General features: G+C 41.1%; 1 long non-coding RNA gene across 3 annotated transcripts; it reads left to right on the top strand.

Moving 5' to 3' along the window:
* The first annotated feature begins 859 nt into the window (after nucleotides 1–859).
* On the top strand, nucleotides 860–17,999 carry LOC139761313 (uncharacterized). Of its 3 annotated transcripts, XR_011715496.1 has the most exons (4): nucleotides 860–1,208; nucleotides 1,305–1,516; nucleotides 5,771–5,912; nucleotides 15,932–17,999. It is a non-coding gene; the product is annotated as an uncharacterized lncRNA (long non-coding RNA). The 3 variants fall into 3 exon arrangements; XR_011715497.1 differs by having other exon boundaries at nucleotides 868–1,489; XR_011715495.1 differs by having other exon boundaries at nucleotides 869–1,516.
* The last annotated feature ends 5,961 nt before the right edge of the window (nucleotides 18,000–23,960 follow it).

Genomic DNA, 23,960 nt, shown 5'->3' with positions numbered 1-23,960 from the left:
TTACTGAAACAGGCGACAGTAATTCTTTGTTTATGATCAAAGAACACTTGCTTCCTCCACTTAGAGCGAGATTACATTAAAGGTCAGGTTCATTCAAATGGGTACAACGTCATTATATAGTTATACATAAGATAAAACAACTGTAGACTTGAGAAAATATATTAGAAAATCATGATCATAGAATGTGTTAGACATCTTCTAATAGGGTCATTCGCGTTGGCCATAGTTTAGTATGCCTTCAACACGTTCATACGTGTAGTTATCAGTCATTTACTGGATTCATCGGAGCGCACATTAATGCAAAGGCTGAATCCACTGTAAGAGGAGGATCCAAAAATTAAAAGGAAAGAAAAATTCCATAATCAAAACCTAGTTGAAAATTGCCCAACATTTACCTAACATTGTTGCCTACAGCGAATCCATCAGTTGTTGAAGAATACTTAATTTTTAACCTCTTTTGGCGTGAATTTTTTAGCTTTGAATATACGTTATGATTCATGAGCATAAGAACTATCAATCAGAAAGAAAGATACCGTAATAAACATGATAAATGTGATTAGATCAAGTCTATTAAATCTCGACGTCTGGCAGCGCGGAGCAGGTGGGTGGGTAGTGAGAGTATGCCTCGCTCAGTTGCTGTCCGGACTCCGGTGACGGAAGGTGAGTTGGGTTACATGTCATGGGTTGCGTTTTTCTATTCCCGTTTTTCAAATAGGATTGTAGTGTATTATACTTTAGATTTTAGGGTGATTTATAAGGAAGGTTAGTTTTATTTGCCTTAAACTTACAGGTTAATGAGGTTTAGTTTAGCTTTGGTTGCTTGTAAAATAAGTTTTGAATAATTTTGATACGAGGTATATATATCAAATTTGCTGCGTTTGATAGAAATAACTTACAAGTTAATGTTCATTTTAGTATCTTTTTTGATTTCCCTTGTTTTGGTAATGTAAAGATTTCGTATACTATACTGTTTGTATTGTTTCATCCACACTCGTCCATCCCTCATCATTGTAGTGCAAAGACGAACCACCATTGCCCAGAGGCCGAGGTGTACAACGACCCTGTAATGGGTGTTTAGGTGCGGGTTGTTGGTATGGTATGAGGGAGGCTTGGAAACTACGTTAAACAACAAGGACGCTTTATTACGTAGGATATACAAGGTGAAGTGAGAGGGGTTAATAGGCTACCGAAGGAAGACTTCAAGTAAGGTAGGTAATAAAAGACTTGGCTGGGTTCCTGTGGTGATGGTAGGAGGCGCCAGGGGATGCAGGAGGGCGTGGCCGTAGGACCCCTCGCTGTTACAGCTGCTGCTCGTGACGAAGGGGAGGAGGGCGATGTCCTACGCGAGTCCTGGCGACGAAGGGACGTCGGAGACGAGGCGCTACAAGGACACCTGCCAGGAAGATGAAACGTCAGGAGTCGCGTTGAGATTTCTACTGACGGAGGAGACGTCGTGAGGGCGGCACGGGTCCCATAGCCAAGCCTTCAGGTACTGGAGTGATACACTTGTCTGGTGGTAAGTTAAATGTTTGATTTACTGCGCTTTCTTGTGGTTGAAGATGAAACCTTCCTAGAACTCAGGAGATGCGGGGCGCCCTATGGTCTAGGGTGGCCAGCCGGTGGTGGGAGGACCTAAGCACTAGGCCTTGTTGGTTAGAGTTTATCCCACCCAGCCTCCACGAGAGCCAGGCGATGGATGACCCGGGTGTTTGAGAAGGCAATGGGGTAGGTCTGGAAAGGTTTGGCTATTGCCCAAAGGGAATGAAGAGATGTTTATACTGAATATCTCGAACTCGTGACCTCTCTCCATGCTCGTGAGCTTGAGGTGAAGTCCTTGAGTGCGACTTCTCTCGTGAAAATAGGTCAGGTATAATTACAGCGGCCGCTTCTGATCTAACCCCACCTGACCTCGAATGTGAGGGGTCAAGGTTTAAGTGCCGGTGTGGCTGTAGGCTGGACCACCAAACACATTTTTTTCCTGGTATTATTAGGTCAGGTAAGGTCAAACTCTGCCTCTTGCCATCCAGACAAGTCGTGGTAATTAAAATGACGCTGGTGGGGTTAAATCAGGTCGCTACGAAACCTTAAAGTTGTGTTAGTAAGATAATTATGGTTGACTTCCCCCATCATTAACACGACAGTTAAGATGTATCATACGGTGTTAACCACCAGTTATTTATATTGTGGTTTCTTAAACATTGTTTTGCTGATTCCATCTGTCTCGTTGCACACATTTTCGTTGCACATTATTTTGTGGATTCTTAAGCACTTTTTTGCTGATTTCCTTTGTTTCGTTGCGCTTATTGTCTTATTTTGTGGATTCTTAAGCAATGTTTTGCTGATTTTATCAATTTCGTTGCATATATTGTCTTGTGGATTCTTGAGCGTTGTTTTGCTGATTTCACCTATTTCGTTGCACATAATGTCTTATTTTGTGGATTCTTGAGCATTGTTTTGCTGATTGCATTTGTTTCGTTGCACATTGTCTTAGATCCTTGGTGGAAATGACGGGGTTGACTAGAGCAGTACTGAGAATTAGGATGTGTTTATGGGTTCGGGTGGTTGATTGTAAGGTGTTCACTCGCGGAACCTCACTTCATATGGTCATTGTTCATAGCAGATCTTAAGGCTTATTTATTGTAATATAATCAGCATTGAGTGGGTATTGTAAGATCAGTTATATAAATGCACAGGTCCTGTGTTCTGTATTATGTACCGTGGTAAATATTAATTACTATATTTTGTTACTGCAGTGGAATTTATCAAAAAAGGGGGTGACTGTATTGTTGACTGGTTGGTAAGGTTATCTAATGTATGTATGGTTCATGGTGAGGTGCCTGAGGATTGGCGGAATGCGTGCATAGTGCCATTGTACAAAGGCAAAGGGGATAAAAGTGAGTGCTCAAATTACAGAGGTATAAGTTTGTTGAGTATTTCTGGTAAATTATATGGGAGGGTATTGATTGAGAGGGTGAAGGCATGTACAGAGCATCAGATTGGGGAAGAGCAGTGTGGTTTCAGAAGTGGTAGAGGATGTGTGGATCAGGTGTTTGCTTTGAAGAATGTATGTGAGAAATACTTAGAAAAGCAAATGATAGTTGATAGAGATGCTCTGTGGACGTAAAGGATATATGGTGTGGGAGGCAAGTTGTTAGAAGCACTGAAAAGTTTTTATCGAGGATGTATGTGTACGTGTAGGAAGAGAGGAAAGTGATTGGTTCTCGGTGAATGTTGGTTTGCGGCAGGGGTGTGTGATGTCTCCATGGTTGTTTTTATGGGTGTGGTTGTTAGGGAGGTAAATGCAAGAGTTTTGGAAAAGGGCAAGAATGCAGTCTGTTGTGAATGAGAGAGCTTGGGAAGTGTCAGTTGTTGTTCGCTGATGATACAGCGCTGGTGGCTAATTCGTGTGAGAAACTGCATAAGCTGGTGACTGAGTTTGGTAAAGTGTGTGAAAGAAGAAAGCTGAGAGTAAATGTGAATAAGAGCAAGGTTATTAGGAACAATATGGTTGAGGGACAAGTCAATTAGGAGGTAAGTTTGAATGGAGAAAAACTGGAGGTGAAGTGTTTTAGATATCTGGGAGTGGATTTGGCAGCGGATGGAACCATGGAGGCGGAAGTGAATCATAGTGTGGGGGGGGGGGGGGTGAAAGTTCTGGGAGCGTTGAAAAATGTGTGGAAGTCGAGAACGTTATCTTGGAAAGCAAAAATGTTCGAAGGAATGGTGGTTCCAACAATGTTATATGGTTGCGAGGCGAGGGCTATAGATAGAGGTGTGCGGAGGAGGGTGGATGTGCTGGAAATGAGATGTTTGAGGACAATATGTGGTGTGAGGTGGTTTAATCGAGTAAGTAATGAAAGGGTAAGAGAAATGTGTGATAAGTGTGGTTGAGAGAGCAGACGAGAGCGTTTTGAAATGGTTTGATCACATGGAGAGAATGAGAGGAAAGATTGACAGAGGATATATGTGTCAGACGTGGAGGGACGAGAAGTGGGAGACCAAATTGGAGGTGGAAAGATGGAGTGAACAAGATTTTGAGTGATCGGGGTGAAAGGTGTGCAAGGAATAGTGAATTGGAACGATGTGGTATACTGGGGTCGACGTGCTGTCAGTGGATTGAACCAGGGCATGTGAAGCGTCTGGGGTAAACCATTGAAAGTTTTGTGGGGCCTGGATGTGGAAAGGGAGCTGTGGTTTCGGTGCATTATTACATGACAGCTAGAGAATGAGTGTGAACGAATGTGGCCTTTGTTGTCTTCCTCCTAGCGCTACCTCGCGCACATGCGGTGGGAGGGGGCTGTCATTTCATGCGTGGCGGGGTGGCGACGGGAATGAATAAGGGCAGACAGTATGAATTATGTACATGTCTGTGTGTGTATATATATGTATACGTTGAGATGTATAGGTATGTATATGCGTGTGTGGACGTATATGTATATACATGTGTATGTGGGTGGGTTGGGCCATTCTTTCGTCTGTTTCCTTGCACTACCTCGCTAACGCGGGAGACAGCGACAGAGTATAAAAGTAAAAAGAAATATTTTGTTAATGGATTTATCAGTCGTATTATTTTACAATGTAGATGAAATCGTGCAAAAAAGATCTTTAGGATGTAATGATAGTCCAGATTGATAGTTTAGGGTAGTTCATACATGAATTTATTAGGAATGAAACAATTTCAAAAACACTACACTTGCTATACTACACTACACTCGCTACACTGTACTACACTCTCTACACTGTACTACACTCGCTACACTGTACTACACTCGCTACACTACACTCGCTACACTTGCTACACTACACTCGCTACGCTTGCTACACACTACAGTAACTCATGGGTCGCCATGTGCCAGTAATGGCATATGGAGCACCACGCCCTTGTGTGGTTGTCATTAAAGAGCCCGTGATAATTTAATGGCGAATAATTACAAATATGGAGAAAGTGATTGATTCTGGATTTAATGTCTGATATTTTTTGATTTTCTATGCTTCAATTTTGACGTAAAAGAATACTTGTTTATACTTTTAGGAGCATATGTTTTTCACTTGTTTAGCACGCCACCCAAACTACACATGCAGGTAGGAATTTGGATCGTGTGCGTCACAGTTTCGTGTTACCCAGCTCTCTGGTAACTAAGACAACATTCTTGTGTTTAAGGTAATCGCTAACGTTACTAGTAATGGTAATTTTATGGAAACTGTTGATAATGTATTGATGACACGTTCTTGAACTGGAATACATCGTTATTTCCCTCTAGTGGTAAACCTATTGTAAACCTAAGGTAAACTACAAGATCAGTTTACCCCATTTGGGTTTAGGGGCAACACCAACACACACACACACACACACACACACACACAGATTGGGTCACGATGATGTGGTACACCTAAGTTAATCACCTGGTTGAGAGTTAGGTAATCACCTGGTTGAGGGTTAAGTATCATTTGACTTTTGATCGCTTTTCTTGTATAGACAGAGGCAACAGAAGATGGCTAAAGACGGCAAGTTAACAATCGTCCATAGTTTACCTAAGGTCATAATGGCTGTTAAATCTTTGACCTTGTCATTCAAGACGTGATAAGCAAGTTTACTGTCAAATTATTCCATTAATTGGCTTGGGGTAGTTCGCCTTTTGTCAGCCATACTCCAGGGAAGTCGAAAATTGTTGCAACAAGAAAATAGAACTTAGCTATTTAGTAATAGTAATTAGTAAGAATTATTTTTGATATTTTTTTCCTTAATAATGAGTTAATCTGTCATTTCCAGGTATTAATTACTGCTATGGTGTACGAAGAACCTATTAGTCGCCTCAAATACTATTCAATTTTGGATGGATTTTAACCTCAAGGTTCGATTGAGCCAAGGAATGGAACACGACAGCTTGAAATTCACCAAAATTACTGTAGAAGTAAGTTTTAGTGACACTATTTTAGATGTGCGTCTGGGAAATGGGTGCAAGTTTGAGGTGTTTTATGTGGAAAGTTGTGATGAGAAGTACCTGCAGATCTTTCATTTCGTTTTGAATGATAATTAGATAAGGCCACAGTGATGTAATTAACTGTAGTTAGTGTCAAAATAGGGAATTCACTCGAGGGACAAATATAACCTATGAAAATATCTTTTAAACTCCTGTCAGTCTAATTTTCGCCAGTACTCTAGTGGAACCTACAAAAGAGGAAATTATTAATAAGCTCAAGGAAAACTGTTACTGTATATCTTGTGCTAGTTTTTGATGTGTTAACCTATATTATCTATTGTTAGGAAGTAGCAGTCAAAAATTTTTGACAGTGGCTTGACCATATATTTTATGTTCAGTGATACACCTTCAACTCTCGATATATTTTGGGTGGACTTGCAGCTGAACCCTGAGTGAAATGGACCCAAACATGTCATGTTATGAATCGTTCTAATTATGAACTAGTATTATCTGACGATAGTGGTTAATTGATTTAATTTCAAGTTACAAAAAATGTTCATACTATATTTTCTATCAGTACGTTCGTATATAGTGGATCCCTGAGTGTCCAATGCAGGTGTTCAATTCTTCACCAAATGCTGGCTGAGTATTTGGAGGATTACATTCTAGTTAAGATGTTAGATAAGGTTATAAGGATTATGTATATGTGGGATGAATGTTGAAATTAAGTAATGCTCGTTAGATATCAGGAACTGTACAAACTCATGACCTCACCTTCTGACAATGTTAAATAATCCAAAATGAATTATATTCATGTACTGTCTGTGTCGAATGTTGCCATCGGGCAAATATATATATATATATATATATATATATATATATATATATATATATATATATATATATATTTGCTTTGTCCCTGTCTCCCGCGTTCGCGAGGTAGCCCAAGGAAACAGACGAAAGAATGGCCCAACCCACACACATATGTATATACATACACGTCCACACACGCAAATATACATACCTATACATCTCAATGTATATATATATATATATATATATATATATATATATATATATATATATATATATATATATAATACACACACACACACATACATATATACACATGTACATAATTCATACTGTCTGCCTTTATTCATTCCGATCGCCACCCCGCCACACATGAAATAACAACCCCCTCCCCCCTCATGTGTACGAGGTAGCGCTAGGAAAAGACAACAAAGGCCACATTCGTTAACACTCAGCATGACTCTAGCTGTCATGCAATAATGCACCGAAACCATAGCTCCCTTTCCACATCCAGGCCCCACAGAACTTTCCATGGTTTACCCCAGACGCTTCACATGCCCTGGTTCAATCCATTGACAGCACGTCGACCTCGGTATACCACATCGTTCCAATTCACTCTATTCCTTGCCCGCCTTTCACCCTCCTGCATGTTCAGGCCCCGATCACTCAAAATCTTTTTCACTCCATCTTTCCACCTCCAATTTGGTCTCCCACTTCTCCTCGTTCCCTCCACCTCTGACACATATATCCTGTAGGATCAATCTTTCCTCACTCATTCTCTCCATGTGACCAAACAATTTCAAAACACCCTCTTCTGCTCTCAACCACACTTTTTATTACCACACATCTCTATTACCCTATTGTTACTCGATCAAACAACCTCACACCACATATTGTCCTCAGACATCTCATTTCCAGCACATCTACCCTCCTGCACACAACTCTATCCATAGCCCACGCCTCGCAACCATACAACACTGTTGGAACCAGTATTCCTTCAAACATACCCATTTTAGCTTTTCGAGATAATGTTCTCGACTTCCAAACATTCTTCAAGGCTCCCAGAATTTTCGCCCCCTCCCCCACCCTATGATTCACTTCCGCTTCCATGGTTCCATCCGCTGCCAAATCCACTCCCAGATATCTAAAACACTTCACTTCCTCCAGTTTTTCTCCATTCAAACTTACCTCCCAATTGACTTGACCCTCAGCCCTACTGTACCTAATAACCTTACTCTTATTCACATTTACTCTCAACTTTCTTCTTTCACACACTTTACTAAACTCAGTCACCAGCTTCTGCAGTTTCTCACATGAATCACCCACCAGCGCTGTATCATCAGCGAACAACTGACTCACTTCCCAAGCTCTCTCATCCACAACAGACTGCATACTTGCCCCTCTTTCCAAAACTCTTCCATTTACCTCCCTAACAACCCCATCCATGAACAAATTAAACAACCATGGAGACATCACACACCCCTGCCGCAAACCAACATTTACTGAGAACCAATGACTTTGCTCTCTTCCCACACGTACACATACCTTACATCCTCGATAAAAACTTTTCACTGCTTCTAACAACTTGCCTCCCACACCATATATCCTTAATACCTTCCACAGAGCATCTCTATCAACTCTATCATATGCCTTCTCCAGATCCATAAATGCTACATACAAATCCATTTGCTTTTCTAAGTATTTCTCACATACATTCTTCAAAGCAAACACCTGATCCACACATCCTCTAACACTTCTGAAACCACACTGCTCTTCCCCAATCTGATGCTCTGTACATGCCTTCACCCTCTAAATCAATACCCTCCCATATAATTTACCAGGAATACTCAACAAACTTATACCTCTGTAATTTGAGCACTCACTCTTATCCCATTTGCCTTTGTACAATGGCACTATGCAAGCATTCCGCCAATCCTCAGGCACCTCACCATGAATCGTACATACATTAAATAACCTTACCAACCAGTTAACAATAGTCACCCCCTTTTTTAATAAATTCCACTGCAATACCATCCAAACCCGCAGCCTTGCCGGCTTTCATCTTCCGCAAAGCTTTTACTACCTCTTCCCTGTTTACCAAATCATTTTCCCTAACCCTCTCACTTTGCACACCACCTCGACCAAAACACCCTATATCTGCCTCTCTATCATCAAACACATTCAACAAACCTTCAAAATACTCACTCCATCTCCTTCTCACATCACCACTACTTATCTTCTCCCCATTAGCCCTCTTCACTGAAGTTCTCATTTGTTCCCTTGTCTTACGCACTTTATTTCCTCCTTCCAAAACATCTTTTTATTCTCCCTAAAATTTAATGATTCTCACCCCAACTCTCATTTTCCCTCTTTTTCACTTTTTGCACCTTTCTCTTGACCTCCTACCTCTTTCTTTTATACATCTCCCAGTCATTTGCATTATTTCCCTGCAAAAATCGTCAAATGCCTCTCTCTTCTCTTTCACTAATAATCTTACTTCTTCATCCCACCACTCACTAACCTTTCTAATCTGCCCACCTCCCACCCTTCTCATGCCACAAGTATCTTTTGCGCAAGCCATCACTGCTTCCCTAAATACATCCCATTCCTCCCCCACTCCCCTTACGTCCTTTGTTCTCACCTTTTTTCCATTCTGTATTCAGTCTCTCCTGGTACTTCCTCACACAAGTCTCCTTCCCAAGCTCACTTACTCTCACACTCTCTTCTCCCCAACATTCTCTCTTCTTTTCTGAAAACCTCTACAAATCTTCACCTTCGCCTTCACAAGATAATGATCAGACATCCCTCCAGTTGCACCTCTCAGCACATTAACATCCAAAAGTCTCTTTCGCGCGCCTATCAATTAACATGTAATCCAATAACGCTCTCTGGCCATCTCTCCTACTTACATACGTGTACTTATGTATACCTCTCTTTTTAAACCAAGTATTCCCAATCACCAGTCCTTTTTCAGCACATGAATATACAAGCTCTTCACCATTTCCATTTACAACACTGAACACCCCATGTATACCAATTATTCCCTCAACTGCCACATTACTCACCTTTGCATTCAAATCACCCATCACTATAACCCGGTCTCGTGCATCAAAACCATTAACACTCATTCAGCTGCTCCCAAAACCCTTGCCTCATGATCTTTCTTCTCATGCCCAGGTGCATAAGCACCAATAATCACCCATCTCTCTCCATCCACTTTCGGTTTTACCCATATCAATCTAGAGTTTACTTTCTTACACTCTATCACATACTCCCACCACTCCTGTTTCAGGAGTAGTGCTACTCCTTCCCTTGTTCTTGTCCTCCCACTAACCCCTGACTTTACTCCCAAGACATTCCCAAACCACTCTTCCCCTTTACCCTTGAGCTTCGTTTCACTCAGAGCCAAAACATTTAGGTTCCTTTCCTCATACTACCAGTCTCTCCTTTTTTCTCATATTGGTTACATCCACACACATTTAGACACCTCAGTCTGAGCCTTCGAGGAGGATGAACACTCCCCGTGTGACTCCTTCTTCTGTTTCTCCTTTTAGAAAGTTAGAATACAAGGAGGGGAGGGTTTCTAGCCTCCCGCTCCCGTCCCCTTTAGTCGCCTTCTACGACACGTGAGGAATGCGTGGGAAGTATTCATTCTCCCCTATCCCCAGGGATAAAATATATATATATATATATATATATATATATATATATATATATATATATATATATATATATATACATATATATATTTTTTTTTTTTTTTTTTTTTTTTGCTTTGTCGCTGTCTCCCGCGTTTGCGAGGTAGCGCAAGGAAACAGACGAAAGAAATGGCCCAACCCACCCCCATACACATGTATATACATACGTCCACACACGCAAATATACATACCTCCACAGCTTTCCATGGTTTACCCCAGACGCTTCACATGCCCCGATTCAGTCCACTGACAGCACGTCAACCCCGGTATACCACATCGCTCCAATTCACTCTATTCCTTGCCCTCCTTTCACCCTCCTGCATGTTCAGGCCCCGATCACACAAAATCTTTTTCACTCCATCTTTCCACCTCCAATTTGGTCTCCCTCTTCTCCTCGTTCCCTCCACCTCCGACACATATATCCTCTTGGTCAATCTTTCCTCACTCATTCTCTCCATGTGCCCAAACCATTTCAAAACACCCTCTTCTGCTCTCTCAACCACGCTCTTTTTATTTCCACACATCTCTCTTACCCTTACGTTACTTACTCGATCAAACCACCTCACACCACACATTGTCCTCAAACATCTCATCTCCAGCACATCCATCCTCCTGCGCACAACTCTATCCATAGCCCACGCCTCGCAACCATACAACATTGTTGGAACCACTATTCCTTCAAACATACCCATTTTTGCTTTCCGAGATAATGTTCTCGACTTCCACACATTCTTCAAGGCTCCCAGAATTTTCGCCCCCTCCCCCACCCTATGATCCACTTCCGCTTCCATGGTTCCATCCGCTGCCAGATCCACTCCCAGATATCTAAAACACTTCACTTCCTCCAGTTTTTCTCCATTCAAACTCACCTCCCAATTGACTTGACCCTCAACCCTACTGTACCTAATAACCTTGCTCTTATTCACATTTAATCTTAACTTTCTTCTTTCACACACTTTACCAAACTCAGTCACCAGCTTCTGCAGTTTCTCACATGAATCAGCCACCAGCGCTGTATCATCAGCGAACAACAACTGACTCACTTCCCAAGCTCTCTCATCCCCAACAGACTTCATACTTGCCCCTCTTTCCAAAACTCTTGCATTCACTTCCCTAACAACCCCATCCATAAACAAATTAAACAACCATGGAGACATCACACACCCCTGCCGCAAACCTACATTCACTGAGAACCAGTCACTTTCCTCTCTTCCTACACGTACACATGCCTTACATCCTCGATAAAAACTTTTCACTGCTCCTAACAACTTGCCTCCCACACCATATATTCTTAATACCTTCCACAGAGCATCTCTATCAACTCTATCATATGCCTTCTCCAGATCCATAAATGCTACATACAAATCCATTTGCTTTTCTAAGTATTTCTCACATACATTCTTCAAAGCAAACACCTGATCCACACATCCTCTGCCACTTCTGAAACCACACTGCTCTTCCCCAATCTGATGCTCTGTACATGCCTTCACCCTCTCAATCAATACCCTCCCATATAATTTACCAGGAATACTCAACAAACTTATACCTCTGTAATTTGAGCACTCGCTCTTATCCCCTTTGCCTTTGTACAATGGCACTATGCACGCATTCCGCCAATCCTCAGGCACCTCACCGTGAGTCATACATACATTAAATATATATATATATATATATATATATATATATATATATATATATATATATATATATATATATATATATATATATATATATATATATATATATATATATATGACTACATGAAGAACACCAGTGTCTATACTGTTTTACCTTTCTGTAATTTTGTGTAACTTTTGCCTGAAGTCAGATTCAACTGAATATTGGGTAAATTTTGAATGCTAGGGAGGTCATATTTATTTTTACAAGTTTACCTAATTCTCTATACCCCCAATTCCCCTGATATACTTGTTGCCTTATTTAATATCGTTCAGTACACAAGATAACTCCACAGGTATATCCGTAATTACAGCGGTATATAAAGTAATAAAAATATGGGTAGCTTTTCCCAAAGTTAGTTCTTGATGTGAAGACAAATCAGACTTTATCTGTTGAAGGAAGACCTGGGTATATATGAAGTGATCAGTGAGGTGCTGGTGAACATGGAGGTCAACATGTTGTGTGTGTGTGTGTGGAAGTTGAAAGGATAAGTCATGTGCAGGATGAAGACAATAATTGTTTATTGGAGGAGGTAAATTGGTTATCATAGCAAGGTATATAGTATGTAGCGTTAAGAAGGACCAGATTGTGTTGTGCCACCACATAGCGCCGCCATCACAGCAGAAACTCGAGTTAAAACTTATGATTTACTTGTGTGATCAGAAATTGTTTGTGGATGGAATGCCAGCGAGTCCTAGTGTAATGTGTACACCTCGCTGGTCGTTGTACAATAGTGACTGGTATTGCATTAATTAATTCCAAGACTTCAACCAGGAGGGGAAGAAGTTAACTACAGGTGTATGTAGTAATCATGGAGGCAGTAGAGAAATTGTAGCATTTAGAGCTACAGAATACGAACTTGGGGAAATTCAGAAGCGTTAGTTTCATAGAAAGTTCTGGCTGCAGTGTGTAGGGAAAACTTTGATTGCAATGGCAGTGCAAGAGTAGATAATGGTAGTTCAAAATTATGGGAAATCGTGTGAGGAGGTACGACATGATGGATAATGATGTGGGATGTATTGTCACCATGGGGGAAACTAAGTGGAAGTGTTGCAAGCAGATGCTGTTCGTTGAAATCTGAGACGGAAAGAATTTTACATTTTGTCATTAGTGTGCTGAAAGTAAATGCCATTACGTCTGAATGGTGAGTTAGAGTATTTAAATATAGTAAGGATGATGCTAGGGTTTAGAGATGTATGTATGGCAGGGGAGAAAGAAATGAGTGTGCAATTAATGCTGTGAGAAATAGAAGGATTTTGTGTAGTTCTGAGGAAGATATTAGCACGAATTGTGGCAAATGATGTTTTGGTGTCAGGATAGACAAGAGCTCAAGTGACGTAATTGTAATATTGATGGAACCAGATGGAAAAGGAAGACTGAGAAGGATGTGTGACGAAATTCAAGGGGCTTCTCGTGTATGTGGTATAGTTAAATGTAATAATGAGAGAAATGACAAGCGTTGTATTTCGAGTGACAGACTAATTGGTTAACTTACAAGTTTTGTGTGAAATTATTTTAGTTTCTTTATGAATGTGTTTCACATATGTATGGCTCTATTGTTTATAACCAATATAACATTTTCAAAAACACAGTAGCTGAAACTAAGGTTATTGAAAGTTTGGTAAACAGTTGAGTGTAACTGGTGAATTTGGGAATTTTTCTACAAAAGCGCAACCTCGTTCAATAATTATAATAATGTTTGGTGAAGTAACATGACCAGTTGTGGCATGATTTGATGCTGAGGGTTATGTATATGAAGGAAAGCTTGGTTGATTATCATAATAGGAGTTAAGACGCTTGTTGAATATGAACTTACGAAGATAAGAGTATCCGAAATGCTGGATCACATGGCCCTTCGCTGTGTCCTTCAACATTATAGGCCATGTTGGGGGTTAATTCTGAAATGTGTGTTGGTGGCATATTTCCACGAACAGTCTTGAACTTTACTCTTGACCACTATGGAGGTTAGACTTGTACTATTTACAAGTATTACCTTGACATTTATTATCAGTTCCCCCAGACATTTCATTATATTTACCATCGTCTAATACGAAGTATATTTTTGTAATGACAGCAATTGATATAAAACCCTAAAACGTTAGCCATCACCCGAGCTAGAATAGTGTCATCGGAGAATGTTCATAATCAGGGCCAGTCCTTCCTTTACCCTCAGAGCGTAGAACATAGTCTTTTAAGGGAGGGCCATAGTCTCTAAAATACCTCCCTACACCCTAAATCTTTTTTGAACCAGGCCACCGGACTTCCTTAAAGTTCATGATTTATGTGAGTTTGAAGGGTGAAGTGGCCCTTAAGACAAAATGCTTAAGGTTTTCAAAAGGCTAGGGCGACCTTGTTCATAAGTACCGGTAAATCAAATACTGGAGTTGATTTTCGAAAAAAGGTTTAGTTAGTGCTGAAGAAATGAAATCGTTTTCTTTCATTCCGTATGAAATCCATTTTCTATGGAGACGGGAACGCAGGCTTATCTCCTACGGCCGTCTGGCAGCACCGTGGTTATCTGAAGATCATGTCTTATCGGATCCAATCCAATGGGGCCCCTTGTGATGGGCGGACGCATCGGAGTACAAAAGTCCATTTTGTTTACCACCTCATTATTGTAGGGCATTTACATGTTTTCATGAGGCGTGTGTTGCAAAGACGAGGAAATTACAACCTTCAGATAGGCAATGTGTTGGTAGGGAAGGGTACACGCGAGGGTGAGGCTCAGTTATGTAGTTTTCTGTCACTTGTTGGTCCCAGATCATAATTCAAAGTGATTTAACTTTTTATTGTAGAATAAAAGGAATGCGAGAGGCAGTTTAGGTTACTTTCGAGAATGATTGAGATAATGGGAGAGAAGAAACCAATATTTCTTTGGTATGAGAATAGATCGTCAGGCTTAACGAGATATGTTAACTTACGCAGGTAATGGTAGGTTTCAGGTTGGTAGATGTCTTGTAGATCTGCAAATTTACTTTCAACATGTTGGATGGAGAAGTATTTAGTTTTTAGTACGAGTGACATCAGACAAATCTAGTCTTAGATGCGTTGTGTTATGGAAGCATTTGAAAGTTTTGAATACTTGTATCTTGATTATCTCTTATCTTAAGCTCGTTTGTCTTCTTGCTGGTCCTAGTGAGATTCTCTTCCTCGATCCAGGAATCAGGTATGGAGTTCCTCGCTGTACCATTCATTATTCAAGAAGGAAGACAAAAATGAATGGAGTGTTGTGGTTGGTGAGGACGGACAGTGAATAGTGAATGAGCAAACTTTTCTGTAATTTTCAATTTAGTTCTGCATCGTTATATATGACCGGAGAAACAATATAAAGTACAAACAGTTCATCTGTAGATGTTAACATAATATGAAGTATTGACGTTCATCTGTAGATGTTAACATGACATTAAGCATCTTCAACTATAAGAATCTTGGCGTCCCACAAAATGGGTTAGCGGGCAGGCCTTGATAGCAGAGGGTTTAAGATGACTACATGAAGAACACCAGTGTCTATGCTGTCTTACCTTTCTGTAATGTTGTATATCTCTTGCCTGAAGTCAGATATGGAGGCAGTCAATATCAATATGGATCAAGAAGTTACCAGCGAGAAAGTTTGTAAAGGGAGGGATAGAGATCTGAGGTTCACTTCACACCTTCTGTGTTCGGTGTGAAGTTGCAATCTTTGTATGAACATAGTTAAGGTTATAGATGTCATATGGACACAGTCGTATTGACTGATGGATTTAACATTGTTCTAACAGGGAAGAATTCTACAATATCTTCTCTGTTTTGAATCATAACATCTTTTATTCGTATTTTCCTCAGGCACAGTTTGACGTTGAACACACAACCCGCGTCCCACTACGCTACCCAGGTCCCAGCGAGGTTATTATAGAACTTGACTGTCGTCTACTTGAACAATATCACAGATTACCAACTTGACAGATGATCACAGGAGGAACCTCGCTACACACTACTGCAGTAGTGGTTGATGCATCGTAGAAGAATGTGACTTGCATACCTGGGCAGGGTCGCTGCAGATGGATGGTTGTCTGGTGGAGTTTGAGACAGCGTTCAGATGGCGGTAGTTTAGTGCTGCTTGTTGGGTTGTTAAGGTGTTAATAATCGGTTTGGGAGGTGAGGGAGGAGGTGGTTTAGGAGGTGAGGGAGTTTGGGAGGTGAGGAAGGAGGAGGAGGTGGTGGTTTGGGAGGTGAGGGAAGAGGGATCTGTAAGAATGGATTGGTGAAAGTTCATGTTTATTTCTGCCTGAAGTTTGCATGGAAGGATTCTAAGGTTGCAAAAAGGACTTTGTTCTAAATGAGTGTTTAACAAAGAGGAGATGGTAATATTTTCATTTTGCAGTTATTGGATGCTCTGGTTGGCCAGTGATAGCTGACAGAGCCTAGGGTCGTGTGGTATACCACTTTGAGGAAGAACCTCTGGCTGGGGAACACATTGTGAAGCTTTTGAGATGAAGACAACGTGAGGAACTGAATATATTTAGTCACTTGTTGAGGTTGGTGTCTGAGTATGAGCTGTGAGGATGTCGAGTGTGTCGAATATTTGTTTCCACCAGTACAGTACAGATGGGGTGTTGTGGTTGGATGAAGCAATCCAGGATGTGTGTACAGTGGTGTTTCGGGGACGAGAGACGTGGTGTGGATAATGGGTATACATTGGTTAATTATTAAGATCATAATTTCATAGTCTGGATAACAACTGTGATGTAGGGGGAAAAGAATGGGATAATGTAGGTGTGAAGAGCCTCAGGGTAAATGCTATGGAGGTAATTGTCCAGATGTTTGAGATTCTGGTGTGTGGCAAGGAGTGGCTGGAGACGTGTGTATTTTGACTGCTTGGGTCTGTGTGTCAAGTGGGAGTTTTTCCAGGTGTTGGGGAGCCAGTGTTGCACTTGATGTTGATGGCTGAGGCAATGAGTGATGGGAACGAAGTTTGGGCAATTGTGGTACAATACTTGAGGGAAAGAAGAGGAAACTTGACCACAGTAGTTGTATGAAAGTTGTGATCAGGAGACGAAGGCTGGAAGATAATACGATAAACCCGATCATTTTAGAAAGGGACGAGTGATGGGCGTAGGAATACATCGTGCTGTAGATGACGAGTGTGTGTGTTTAGAAGTAGGCTTGAGTAAGCTAGACAATTGTAAAGCTTAAATCAAACTAGTCCCCCAGGGTAAGGAAAACTGACGTGGTCTGAAAGCTCTGTTGGGTTGTTAATTAATCAAAGTAATGGTGTTTAAAGCAAGTGTTTCACCTTAGACGGATGTGAAATGCGATTGTGCACAGTTCATGTCAGAAATAAAGGCTGGAGAAATTGATGAAAATGCTTAATTTTGATAGAATAAGAAAGGTCAGGCTATATATTGCAAAATAATTAGATGAAAGTAAGCATGAGGCTTGTGGGTATGTAGAAAGTATGGCAGATGGTAACCTGGTCACATGTATATATATATATATATATATATATATATATATATATATATATATATATATATGCGCAGTGGAATTTATTAAAAAAAGGGGGTGACTGTATTATTGACTGGTTGGTAAGGTTATTTAATGTATATATGACTCATGGTGAGGTGCCTGAGGATTGGCGGAATGCGTGCATAGTGCCATTGTACAAAGGCAAAGGTGATAAGAGTGAGTGCTCAAATTACAGAGGTACAAGTTTGTTGAGTATTCCTGGTAAATTATATGGGAGGGTATTGATTGAGAGGGTGAAGGCATGTACTGAGCATCAGATTGGGGAAGAGCAGTGTGGTTTCAGAAGTGGTAGAGGATGTGTGGATCAGGTGTTTGCTTTGAAGAATGTATGTGAGAAATACTTAGAAAAGCAAATGGATTTGTATGTAGCATTTATGGATCTGGAGAAGGCATATGATAGAGTTGATAGAGATGCTCTGTGGAAGGTATTAAGAATATATGGTGTGGGAGGAAAGTTGTTAGAAGCAGTGAAAAGTTTTTATCGAGGATGTAAGGCATGTGTACGTGTAGGAAGAGAGGAAAGTGATTGGTTCTCAGTGAATGTAGGTTTGCGGCATGGTTGTTTAATTTGTTTATGGATGGGGTTGTTAGGGAGGTGAATGCAAGAGTTTTGGAAAGAGGGGCAAGTATTAAGTCTGTTGTGGATGAGAGAGCTTGGGAAGTGAGTCAGTTGTTGTTCGCTGATGATACAGCGCTGGTGGCTGATTCCTGTGAGAAACTGCAGAAGCTGGTGACTGAGTTTGGTAAAGTGTGTGAAAGAAGAAAGTTAAGAGTTAATGTGAATAACAGCAAGGTTATTAGGTACAGTAGGGTTGAGGGTCAAGTCAATTGGGAGGTAAGTTTGAATGGAGAAAAGCTGGAGGAAGTAAAGTGTTTTAGATATCTGGGAGTGGATCTGGCAGCGGATGGAACCATGGAAGCGGAAGTGGATCATAGGGTGGAGGAGGGGGCGAAAATCCTGGGAGCCTTAAAGAATGTGTGGAAGTCGAGAACATTATCTCGGAGAGCAAAAATGGGTATGTTTGAAGGAATAGTGGTTCCAACAATGTTGTATGGTTGCGAGGCGTGGGCTATGGATAGAGTTGTGCGCAGGAGGATGGATGTGCTGGAAATGAGATGTTTGAGGACAATGTGTGGTGTGAGGTGGTTTGATCGAGTAAGTAACGTAAGGGTAAGAGATGTGTGGAAATAAAAAGAGCGTGGTTGAGAGAGCAGAAGAGGGTGTTTTGAAATGGTTTGGGCACATGGAGAGAATGAGCGAGGAAAGATTGACCAAGAGGATATGTGTGTCGGAGGTGGAGGGAACGAGAAGAAGTGGGAGACCAAATTGGAGGTGGAAAGATGGAGTGAAAAAGATTTTGTGTGATCGGGGCCTGAACATGCAAGGGGGGTGAAAGGAGGGCAAGGAATAGAGTGAACTGGATCGTTGTGGTATACCGGGGTTGACGTGCTGTCAGTGGATTGAATCAGGGCATGTGAAGCGTCTGGGGTAAACCATGGAAAGCTGTGTAGGTATGTATATTTGCGTGTGTGGACGTATGTATATACATGTGTATGGGGGTGTGTTGGGCCATTTCTTTCGTCTGTTTCCTTGCGCTACCTCGCAAACGCGGGAGACAGCGACAAAGCAAAAAAAAAAGAAAAAAAAAAAAAAAAAAAAAAAATATATATATATATATATATATATATATATATATATATATATATATATATATATATATATATATATATATATATAAGCGGAAAAATGGACCAAGTTTATTTACAGTTGGGAATGTGGGAATGTCTGAGGAATGAGAGGTGACCTGCTAGAGTATAAATATTTTGTGATCATGTGAATGGAGATGTTGGCTTGAAGTTGGATTAAACTTGTAAAGTAAAAACCTGGTTTTGAGTGGATTTCAGTCTGGTTGATAAAATAGATTTTGTCCAATTTGCAGATATGTTCTTGATCCATTTTATAAAAATTGGAAATGGTTATACTTCAATCATGATTTAGTATGTTTTTGGAATGTGGTCTATGAACACATGTCTGCTCTTACTGTTCAAATTAGCATAGATTAAATGTTAACATTAGTGTAGCATGGGATTTATTAACCTCCTGTTCAACATGTTAATTTTTCAATCATAGTTGGTTGAAGGATCACTGGCCATAATGTGCACCTATTGTATGATGTATATTGGAATAAAGATGATGAATTTTTACTAGTTTTAGTACAGTGTTTACAAATTGAGTTAAATTTGTTGAAATTTCTTTGAGTGGATTCAGGGGGGAAGTTAATCTTGTAAATTAATCTTGGATAATTTTTAATGACATGTTATGGCGAATAATTTTTTCTTGGATAATGTCTTAAAATTTGCTGTTCCCATCAATTCTCGACAGTGAAAACTTTAATATGGTTGGTAGGTCAAGTTGATTTATGAACATAATGTAACCTGTGAGTGGGTCAAGTTTCTAATTCGTTCAAAGAATTGTGAAAAAACTTTATTTGGCGAAACCACGTTAAAAATATGGCTTTGACAGGCCCATTTACAGATATTAGTCGATGGCGAATCAATTTAAAATGTCTTATCATAAAAGATCTATTTCAAAGCAGGCATTGCACATTGTCCATCTAAAACTCTTAATTCTATATTTTTCGAAAAAGTATCGTCTCCATCTTGCGGTATAGGGGTCCCGGATGGGTCCAATTTAGATAGAGGGGAGTCCTCTTCTTAGTGTCTCCACAGCGTCCATTTTAAAAGCGAGGAGTCTAGTGTACGTTTTTCTGACGAATCCATTATAAGATCGAGGGAGTCCACAGAGTTAAAAGAAACTTTCATTTTCCTTTGCATCCAATATTGATAGTTTTGGAAGAGTCCATTTTAGAATTTGGTAGTCTGGAGTAGGTTATTTTAAGTATTCATGTAAAACTCTAGGACTAGTCCATGATAAGATCGGGGAGTCCCCTGTAAGTCAATCTTCGACTGGAAGTCACGTTTGAATTTAGAATTGCCTTGGACGAGTCCATTTTAAGACGGGAATCCTTCGTAGTTCCATTTTGTAAGTCTTTTCACTCCATTTTAAGAATATTGGAATCGTCCATTTCGAGAGAATCGAGAGTATATTTCAAAGACTGTTGTCTTTAGTTCTCAAGCCTTGTACATTTCAAGATGGAGTCTTGGGTGGGACCATTTTAAAAAAGGGGAGTCCCCTTGATATTCATATCAAAGTGTTTCGAACAAGTCTTAAGGTCGGGGGAGTACCAGGCTGTTCATTTAAAGAATAAGTCCAGGACGTGTCCATTTTAAGATAGGGGAGTCTTATTTCAACTTTAAAACATTTTTCTCATTCATTGTGAGTTTGGGGAGTACCCGTTGGATCTGTTGTATGATGTGGGAGTCCCGTTGCATTAACTGTAGTGTCGGACCAGTTCTCTTAAGGTGGGCGAGTCCATTTTAAAAACAGAGTCTGTATTTGAGTGATCTTCAAAGAATGCCTTGGACGAGTTCATTCTCAGATGGGGGAGGGGCGGGGGGTTCCGGGTGGGTCCACTATGCTAACGGGGAGTTCACTTGGCATTCTATTTAGTGTCTTGGATGGGTCTACTTTAGGATCGGGGAGTCCCGGACGAGTCCATTTTTACGTAGGTGAGTCCCGAGCTAGTATATTCTCATGGGGGGGGGGGGGTCCAGGGCGGGTCCATTATGCAAACGGGGAGTTAACTTTGCATTCAATTTAGTGTCTTGGACGAGTCCATTTTAGGATCGGGGAGTCCCGAACGAGTCCATTTTTAAATAGGCGAGTCTCGGGCTAGTCCATTCTCAGATGGGGGGTACCGGGCTAGCCCATTCTCGGATGGGGGTTCCCGGGCGGGTCCATTATGCAAACGGGGAGTTCACTTTGCATTCAATTTAGTGTCTTGGACGAGTCCATTTTAGGATCGGGGAGTCCCGGGTGAGTCCATTTTATGAAGGGGAGTCGCAGGCTAGTCCATTATAAAAACGGGGAGTCCCCTTCGTATTCACTTCAGTAACCTGGAAGGGTCCATTTTTAGATAGGGGATTCCGGGTGGGTCCATTATAAAACGGGGGAGTCCACTTTGCCTTCAATCGAGTGTCCTGGACGAGTCCATTTTAAGATCGGGGAGTCTCGGGTGAGTCCATTGTAAAAACGGGGAGGCCACCTTGCCCTCAATGTAGTGAACTGGACGAGTCCACTTTAAGATAGGGGAGTCTCGGGTGAGTCCATTGTAAAAACGGGGAGGCCACCTTGCATTCAATGTAGTGAGCTGGACGAGTCCACTTTAAGATAGGGGAGTCTCGGGTGAGTCCATTGTAAAAACGGGGAGGCCACCTTGCCCTCAATGTAGTGAACTGGACGAGTCCACTTTAAGATAGGGGAGTCTCGGGTGAGTCCATTGTAAAAACGGGGAGGCCACCTTGCATTCAATGTAGTGAGCTGGACGAGTCCACTTTAAGATAGGGGAGTCTCGGGTGAGTCCATTGTAAAAACGGGGAGGCCACCTTGCCCTCAATGTAGTGAACTGGACGAGTCCACTTTAAGATAGGGGAGTCTCGGGTGAGTCCATTGTAAAAACGGGGAGGCCACCTTGCATTCAATGTAGTGAGCTGGACGAGTCCACTTTAAGATAGGGGAGTCTCGGGTGAGTCCATTGTAAAAACGGGGAGGCCACCTTGCCCTCAATGTAGTGAGCTGGACGAGTCCACTTTAAGATAGGGGAGTCTCGGGTGAGTCCATTGTAAAAACGGGGAGGCCACATTGCCCTCAATGTAGTGAGCTGGACGAGTCCACTTTAAGATAGGGGAGTCCCGGGGAGAGCCCATTATGAAAACGGGGAGTCCACTTTGTACAAACTTTACATTGTCTTGGACGAATCCACCTTAAGATGGGGGAGTCCCGGAGGAGTCCATTTCTAGATAGGGGAGTCCCGGGCGAGACCATTATAAAATCGGGGAGTCCATTTGTTAATTTTAGTGTCTTGGAAGATTCCACTAAGATGGCGGAGTCCCGGGCGAGTCCATTTTCACATAGGGTAGTCTAGGGAGAATCCATTTGTACATAGGAGAGTTCCAGACTGGTCCATTATAAAAAGAGCAGTCCCCTTTGTATTCATTTTAGTATCTCGGAAGAGTCCATTTTAGATGGGGATCCATGGGTGGGTCCATTGTATAAACGGGGAGTCCACTTTGCCTTCAATTTATTGTCCTGGACGAGTCCACTTTAAGATCGGGGGCAAATCCATCATAAAAACGGGGAGTCCACTTTGTGTCCATTTTAGTCTTGGACGATTACACCTTCGGATCGGGAAATCCTGGAACAGTCCATTCTTGAATAGGGGTGTCCCGGTCACGCTTGTTATAAAATCAGAGACCACTTAGTACCAACTTTAGTCTTGGAAACGTCCACTCTTAAGATAGGAGAGTTCCGGGAGAGTCCATTTTTACAGTGTACCAGGCTGATCCAATCTTAGAGGGGGAGGTTTTTCCCTTTTAGTGTCTTTGAAGTGACCTCTTCAAGATCGGAGTGTCATAGATTTCATTATAAGGAAGTACCATTTTAGCTTACTTTATGAATTAGAAGATTTCATTTTAAGATCAGAGTCCCAGGCGAATCCATTACATGACCGGATAATCTCTTTAGTAATGAACGAGTCCATTTCAAGATGGGAGGGTCCCCATAGAATAGTCCAAGGCAAAAAAAAAAATCTCTAACCTTTAAACGGACGAGTCCATTTCAAGATCAGTCCAATCTGAAAGTGACCAGACTCGATCCAGGGATTAAAAAAGATGTAACCAAGGAGAGACTTCTCACAAAGGTGTTAGTGGTGCCAGAAAATATGCAAATATATCGTCTCTCGGACGAGTTCACAATGTTTCGCAAAGTTCCAGACGAGATATGAAGATGGAAAGTTCCTGGTAATCCAGTTATTTCATAAACTGTGGAAAACCTGAACTTTATGTATCATATATATATACATATGTATATCTCCTGGGTCAGAATATATTACATGCATATAGTTCCGTGTGGCCATTCAGAACGTCTTGCTCAAAAAAAGGATATCTAAACACAATCCAACATTTATTTTGCGTTCCTTTTCAACGTAAAATCTTTAGATAAATCATACGAGGTATCTTTATTCTCATTAAATAATCATAAGTAGACTAAGAACAGTTTCAATCATTCCAAAAACATTTATTCTTTTGGCTTTGTTTGTAGATGTTGCAAGATATTATTGGCGTCAAGGAAACCAATTCTCATTAAGTAAATGGACATGATACAGCCCACCACCCTGAATCCAATAATGTAATCCAAGTCTTTCTGAACTATGGGACATATTGTAGC

This window comes from Panulirus ornatus, chromosome 40 (assembly GCF_036320965.1).
Source record: "Panulirus ornatus isolate Po-2019 chromosome 40, ASM3632096v1, whole genome shotgun sequence".
NCBI lineage: Eukaryota > Metazoa > Arthropoda > Malacostraca > Decapoda > Palinuridae > Panulirus > Panulirus ornatus.
This window is presented reverse-complemented; position numbering and strand designations above follow the sequence as displayed.